Raw genomic sequence first — 7764 nt, 5'->3', positions numbered from 1 at the left:
TTGCTACTGAAAACTACGATTACTACAGACATTAGACAGAATGCGTAGTTCAAAGAGGCAGTACGCCAGTATCTGCGCTAGGCAGAAGCTTGGGGAAATTCTAATTAGCACTAATGGAAGGCTCGTTCACCTATAACTAGTTGGCGGGAGCGCGGCGTACCTTGTTTAATTAATTTTACATGCTTTTTAAGGCTAATGGGATAGTGACCCGGTACTGTGCATAATATTATATGTATAAGTACTACCATTATCGCCAAAATTGCAAAAGTTTTGGCACTGTAGCGGATGAGGCTAACAAATTTTACTAAATTGCATAGCAAACAATGCTAAAAAGCTAAGCAACTACGATCTTCAATACCACTATGCAGCTGTAATGGTTGAACAGTGATATCTACAGTTCCAACTGATATTTATTTATTTTTTTACTCAGTTTTCTTGACCGATATCGGGAACTTCGATGGTCTATCTCTAGAGAGGTATTCAAACTACGCGGAAGATATTGATAGTGCACTAGTGATAATATGAAATTAAGAGTTCATGGTTAGTTACTAACCTTAGCTCGGGAAACTAAACCTATTGAATAAATTCTTCAGCACGTTCTTGCTCAAAAAAAACTTCATAATATTTTTAAATACCTTGGCGAATTTGGAAATCGTATTTATATGAGAGGATGGCCCTGGTAGAACTGAGTGTGTCTAGAGGCAATCTAATGTGCCCAGAGGTTATTCGGTGATTTGAAAACTTCTCTACTTAGTTTGTGTGTACTATAATATACTCGTTGGCATACGGGCTAGTAGTTTAGGAGGTTATTCACCCAAGGGCTAATTGCGTCCTCTCAGGGATGCGCCGCTGAATGGCCAAGTGTGCATACGATTTCCATTGAGGCGTGCGCAATCCTTGTCGGTAAACAAGATCCTTTCATATGGAACGTGTCACCTGCTACCCCAGTGCGGGCTCTCGAACTTAAAAGCGGTTTTTATGGTTTAGAGTTTTATGTATCAAACTATATTTCACTGAGTTTTTTCATTGTTCACATGACGATGTTCCAGGAAATGTATGCCATATCTTATAGAAGATACGTTATTTTCACAAATAAGGCACCTTCTTTCACTTTATCGTTGTATCTATTCTGATTTCCTTTCAATCTCTCCCACTGCCAAGGATCATTAGAAAATAACTTTTATAGAGAAATAACACTATAATTTATTCATTGTGCAAATGTCTGTAGGAATGTTTATAAAAATATATGCCATAAAGTATACTAGACACTTTTGATATTACTATGGTTCTAGATGTTTCATTTCTTTAAGCTTTATTTCCATAAATAACGTCGGTCGCTTTCAATTATTGTTGTACCTATTCTCTTTCCCTTTCAACCTCTTCCACTTTCAAGGATCGACCGAAGAGATCTGTTATAGACATAAGTGTTTTCTTTAAGTTTACATATTTTTTTATTTATCAGTGCTTTTTATTATTTACTTCTAACCGCGACTGCATGGACTTCAGAATTGGGTCTTAAGCTTCGCTCGTTAACAATTTTTAATCCTACCACGGGAACTATTTGGGAGAACGGAATAGAAAGTACATGTCCTTTACCATAGCATAGGTGATATGCATACCAAATTTCAAAGATGTCAGCCCGCGGCTTAGCTCGTAAACAATTTTCCATCAGGAACTACTCGAGGAATCGGGATAAAAGGTAGCCTATGTTCTTTTTCATGTCAAAGGCTATATACATGACAAATTTCATCTAAATCCGTTCATCCTATATTCCAAGATTCATCAAACAGACGTCGAGACACGGAGACACATCAGATAGAGATGGAATAGATACTAGATACATCGAATTGGTTGGTATAAGTATAGAGGTCAAACATGATGAGTAAGTTATTTTAGTTTACGTTAACGTTGTTTCGGTAAAATAATATCTGGATGATCAGATGATGTTTTTTTTGGTAAATAAAAAAAACACCGCAAGCCCGCAGTGAAACCGCACGAGCTATTATAACCTTGTATATAGAGGCGAAATTTACCTTCGTATACTTATCATATTGTAGAAATTCCCTGCCCCTGAAATTCCCTGCCTACTTCAGCCGTTTCCGAAATTTATATTATATACAAGAGTTGCTCGTTTAAAGGTATTAGAATATTATATTTATTTTTCAAAAAGTATTGTTTTTTTACATAACATTATTTAAACAAGAGAATAATATAAGACGTGCAGAAAAATTGATTTAGTTTCACCTTCAAATAATCGGTTATTCGCATAACAAAATAGTCACAGACAGATTTATTGTCGCTGAGCCAAACTAGACTGCGAAACTTAAATAAGTTACGCTAGTGGCCGATTGCAAAAAGCGGCAAGTTTGATATTCGATTTTCCCTCGATGCCGGAACCACGGCTTTCATAAACTTGAACTAACAACGATAACGAAGCTTTAGATACATTGAAAATCGAATAATTGTCTTTTCGTAACCTCATCAGAAGTTTTTACACGTGATTTATTTACCCATTTAATGTAGCGTGCGTAATGAGAATATTTTCAGGTGATAAGTAAGAGTTTGAACTATTTATAAAATTAATTGTGCGAGTATGAGTATCCGGCCGGCTTCTTTTTGGTTGAACCGGTTACGTATGAACGTTCACTTAAATGTAAAACAGACCTGACGTTTCAAAAGAGCCTATACAAGAGATCTACTTGACATATATGAATTTTGTGTTTCTTTTGTATTTATTAATCTCTCAAAAATACTAGTTCCGTAGAAGTCATCATGTCGTATGCCTTCACTGGGCATGCCATTCCAAGACGAAATTTTGTAAGATTTCCTTCACAGTGCAAGCTACCGTATCGGGAGTGTATTGCAACTCCCAACGAACTTACGACTCGCAAAATCGCGGTAAAATTTTATTATTTTGCTGAATAAAACGAATTGTTTTTCTTTTTTTTTTAATAATATGTCTAATTATATATATTTTTTTTCAGTATTGTTTTTATATGTATTTCAAGTATTATTCTTGTTTGGGCAATTTTTGTTTATGTATCTGTGTATTTTAATAATAATAATTTTACACCACCTGTTTCGTCTCGCTTATCTTCTCTTCCTTTTTACCTGGCAAAGATAGCTACTAAACGAAAAGGCCGCCTTTTGTATTCTAGTCGAATATTTATGTTTCTCTTGATTCTTTACTCATTTTCCTTATTGAGTACAAATAAGGAGTAACAAATTCAGGCACTCAGGACCAGATTTCAAAATACTTTGAATTTTATTTAATGAAGTACTTTCAAGTCCATTAAATATTGTTTTTTTTTAATAAATTACCGGACTTTAAACAGTATCGCCGCCGCACCGCACTGCTGGCATTAATTATAGAGTTTATTTACACCGATTGCATGTTTTGTTTAAAAACTACATACGGTCTTAAATACTATGTAACATGGATATGGAAACTGGGCCACCACTCCGTTGTAAGAAATAAACATGTCTCTGTAGTATTCAAGTATGATTTGAGAAAGTTTTAATTTAATTATAATTGCCTGAGTTAATTTAGAAACCTGAAATTCGGTATGTGGGCAAAAAATTAGTTTCGTCAAATTGTATACATATAAAAACTATGTATTTTCAGCCCGCATACATTATTGTGCCACAGATTGCATCGCATTACCAACAATTATTAATATAAATTTCGCGGTTTAGATAGCATTTGAGTGGTATACCAGCATTCGTTGCGTAACTGATATGGAACATCTGCGTCCAATTCCATTGTATCGAAGTTCGTTTACTGCATGAACATGCACTGACCAATATCATATAACGGTGGAAATAATTAATTCATAGCACCTTATCGGTAGAACTACGAAAAGGACAAATAGAAGAACATAATGTATAACATTCGTCTCTACCAATTCAAAATTTTAACATTTTCTTGGACATTGTGCGCCGATATTACTTTTTCAGATGAACGAAACCGTGCCAAATAAAGATAATTGGATGGAAAAGCAAACTAGGTTTATATTGGGTAACCGCGCAAGTAAACTATTATCAAGTTTACACCAATATTCAAAATTCATTTATTTCATATAGTCTTAATCTGTAAGCACTTTTGAAGCGTCAGGTCTGTCAGTTGGTGGTGACTCTGCCATCGGTTCGGAAGGCCGATTCTACCGAGAAGAGCACCGCAAGAAACTCGGCAGTTGCTCTTTCTCAACATTTTACATTTTAAAATTTATTTTTCTATCTTTTAATTTGATAACAGCAATACATAGTGGTATTGCTGTAAACGAATGGGCACAGGGGTCACTGCTGCCCATTCTCGGGAAGATCGCGGGAAGAGGACAGGTGTCGACAACTGTTTTCTGATCGGCCATATCGCCCATTAATATGAACAAAACACCACACTCATTTGTATATAATTTATAGGATACTAAAACGTAACTCACAAACGTAACTATTGGAATCATCGAAAGCTTTCCGCACGAATGTCAGCTATACTTATAGTCCTAACGCTTCAATAGATTTTCAAGACAATTACTCGTCCATCAGTCAACGAGTAACGTGGGCGAGGAAAAATGGGGTACAATTTCGAGCGAGCCTTGTTAATGGTTGAAGCACTTGTAGGCTTAATATGAGTTACTTTTCTTTTTTTCGGAAAGTTACTAGTGAGTAAAAACCTGATGTTTGTTTAAACACTACTGGGGAGTGAATCAATAACATTGCGGCATCGTTTTTTTAAAAATGACTAGCAATCCGTAATGTTTAATCGACCGCGACAAAATTTGTTGAAGAATTTAAACTGCATTGTGTACGCAGTAACACGATTATTTTATGTAGTCAAATATTTGGATGGCCATATTATAGTGCCCTTAGATTTCAAAGCAGCTCCCACAGATTTAAAGGCAATTAGCGGTTCATCAGACACAGTGTTGGCGAGGAAAAATGGGGAACAATTTTAAAGCGAGCCATGTTAAATGCCCGTCGCACTTGTAATCTTACGACGACGTCTCGTATTTTGTATTATTCGTTTTTTCCAGCCAAGTTAAGCCGGATCCGCCGCCTTGTTCAAACAGCTACACTTAAACCGTTGTGCATGCAGAGATTTATAATCGTTTCATATTTCAGAAACAGCCTACTACGGGAGTCTATGTTTTATCCCTATTTTATCCTTATGATACATCTAAATCTTTTAGATAATCCTAACCATTTGTATAAATTTAGATTTATATTTCAATATGTGCGGAATAAAACTCCGCTGCTCACTTTTTGAAGGCTGCGTGTCTATGCATCCATTGAGTGAGTGAGTTACTTCAGGAGATCCTTGCTGGAAACATCGTTGTGGTAACTATTAAAAACTATTTTTTTTAAATGAATTTAGCTTGGTTCCTCCGGAAACGAAAGTGAAGTCCTGACCATTTGACTATCACGGCTTTTTATTACTAGCGAATAGCAACCCACCCTGTCTTAGACGGGCTGCAATGTAGATACTTATGCAGGGCAGTTTAGAGTTGGTAATACAATTTTTAAAGTACCTAATATAATTTAATCTATCACGTAAGGTGTAGTCAGCGTTTACAATGTAACACATAAATATATTTGTTACGACATCACATTAAAAATCTTTAAATTTCTTTGCTTTCTGTACTATAATATATGTCTTTACTACCTATAAACCTTCTGCTAACATATGCATTTAAATCCTTTGCGTAGTTTTTAAAATGTATGCGTATAAACAAATTTGTTTTTATTATGTTAAGATTTTTTTGCGAAATTTTGTTTTGAACTAAAATTTTAACTAAAATTTTTAAATTTGCAAGATGCACTTACGAGTGTCACGGAGTTGTTGTTCTGCTGCAGCCATCGTAGGATAGCACTTGCTGTGGTGAAGTCTGGTCGTGGAGGCGGCGGGATGGCGTGCTGCAGGGACGAGGCGAGCTGTTGCGCGAGTTCGAGGGCCCTTGCCCGGGCAGCTCTCCCAGGCCCTGTCGTTCCGCCGGGGCCCGCACCTCCTGCCTCTAAAACAAAATAAAATACATTTTGATTTTTAAAATATAACTTTTCCCGCCACACAATATGTGTTCTACAATAAACCAAGTAAAATAAAAGAAAATGGCTTAAGAGTATTAACTTAGCCGTTTTACCTTCTTTTGTAAAGTTCAATAAAGAATTAAAGAAAAAAAAAGTTATTCAATTTCTTATGCAAATAATGAAATTCCATTGCATTTCGATCTTTAATATATGGAATAGTTTATAGATGCAGACTCATAATAGTTAGAATAAAGTACTTTTTTAATTGAGTACTAAAAACTGTTTTTGTACTTGAATAGAATTTAGTATTGCTATGAAAGAAAACTATTGGCTAGGTTAATCATTATTCTAAACTCCTATTTGGCAGTTCGAGAAGTCAAGGCTTTAGTAGTTTTTCTTATACTTCAGAGCAAACCGTAAATTTAAATGGTTTTCGTGACTTTTGAGTTTTCAATATAAACCCATTAAATATGGTGTTTTATATTTACTTGTGAGTAAATTATTATTTCTTATGTACATGTTTCGCAGTCCCGTAGAGTTGATTTTCACAGAATATGTGCCACACTAGGCTAACTTCATTAATTTAAAGTGCCACTCAAAACTTGAAGCCTGCATGGTAGCAAGTAGGTACTTACTTAAATCAGGATTCCGTTTAATTTTACGATTGCAATATGTGATTGAAAAAAAAACTTATTTTGTTTCCATTTATTAATGACATCACTTATTTAACAGATTGTAATAAAAATAACAGTGGGAACAATTTGACCGTTTCGATCGTGGTAAAACATCAAATTCGAAGCTTTATTCAATACTAGCTGTTGCGTTTGATTTTGTTTTTTGATGTGGCATTCAATTTTGTTGTAGTTCTAAAAACATTTAAAGTATTCAGTATCGCTAAGCCTTAAATGAGGGGTTTGCTGCTGTCCGCTGAGGAGTTCTGTGCTCTATCTCCAACCACATTCATCAGATCTACACAAAGTTTGGGCAAAATTAAACACATATTACAACCTCTCTAGTACAAAAATAATTATTTAAATCGGTTATAATTTGTCGGAGTTATGGTGTAAAATCGTCAAACACTCATCCCCTCTCCCAAAGTAACCGAGCTCAATGTCGGGATGAAAAGTATCCTATATTACTTCTAACATTTCCAAGAAAGTACAAAGTTTCATGAGGATCGGTTAACTAGTTTTTGCGTGAAAGCGTAACAAACAAACTTACATTGACGTTTATAATATTAGTAGGGATAGGGATAGGGATAGGGATAGGGATATTAGGGTTGATAAGGAAATTCAATTTAATGCGATATTTTTCCATTGAAGTTTTGTTTATAGTAATAATTGTCGGACAAAGCAAATGACCCGCCGTGAATGGAAAGCAATTCCCCATAAGCTGAACCACACTTCGCAGGGCTTGCAAGGAAAACACAAAGATTTTGTAGTTATATAACACGCTAGTAATTACACTAGGCCGCAATGTATTGAATTATTCTCTAATGGAAGCATGTCTGCCAACTGTAGAACTATGTATTACTTAGTAGTTAATGTATAATTCTACTATCTTGGGATCATACTAAGTGACCTGTAAGAATAAAGTTAAATGTATACGCTTTAAATAAAAAAAAAAGTGTGTGCCGGTACCTTTACGCACTATTGAAGTAAAACTTTTATAATTATTTATTGATGAAAGAGTAAAATTTTCCTGGGACTCCGCCATTTCATTTAATATTCACTATTTCATTTT

At 35.1% G+C, this 7764-nt stretch overlaps 1 pseudogene; it reads right to left on the bottom strand.

Moving 5' to 3' along the window:
- Positions 1–1367: 1367 nt before the first annotated feature.
- The window catches only part of LOC120623601, a 28502-nt pseudogene continuing 22105 nt past the window's right edge, over positions 1368–7764 (bottom strand).

This window comes from Pararge aegeria, chromosome 5, assembly GCF_905163445.1.
Source record: "Pararge aegeria chromosome 5, ilParAegt1.1, whole genome shotgun sequence".
NCBI lineage: Eukaryota > Metazoa > Arthropoda > Insecta > Lepidoptera > Nymphalidae > Pararge > Pararge aegeria.
This window is presented reverse-complemented; position numbering and strand designations above follow the sequence as displayed.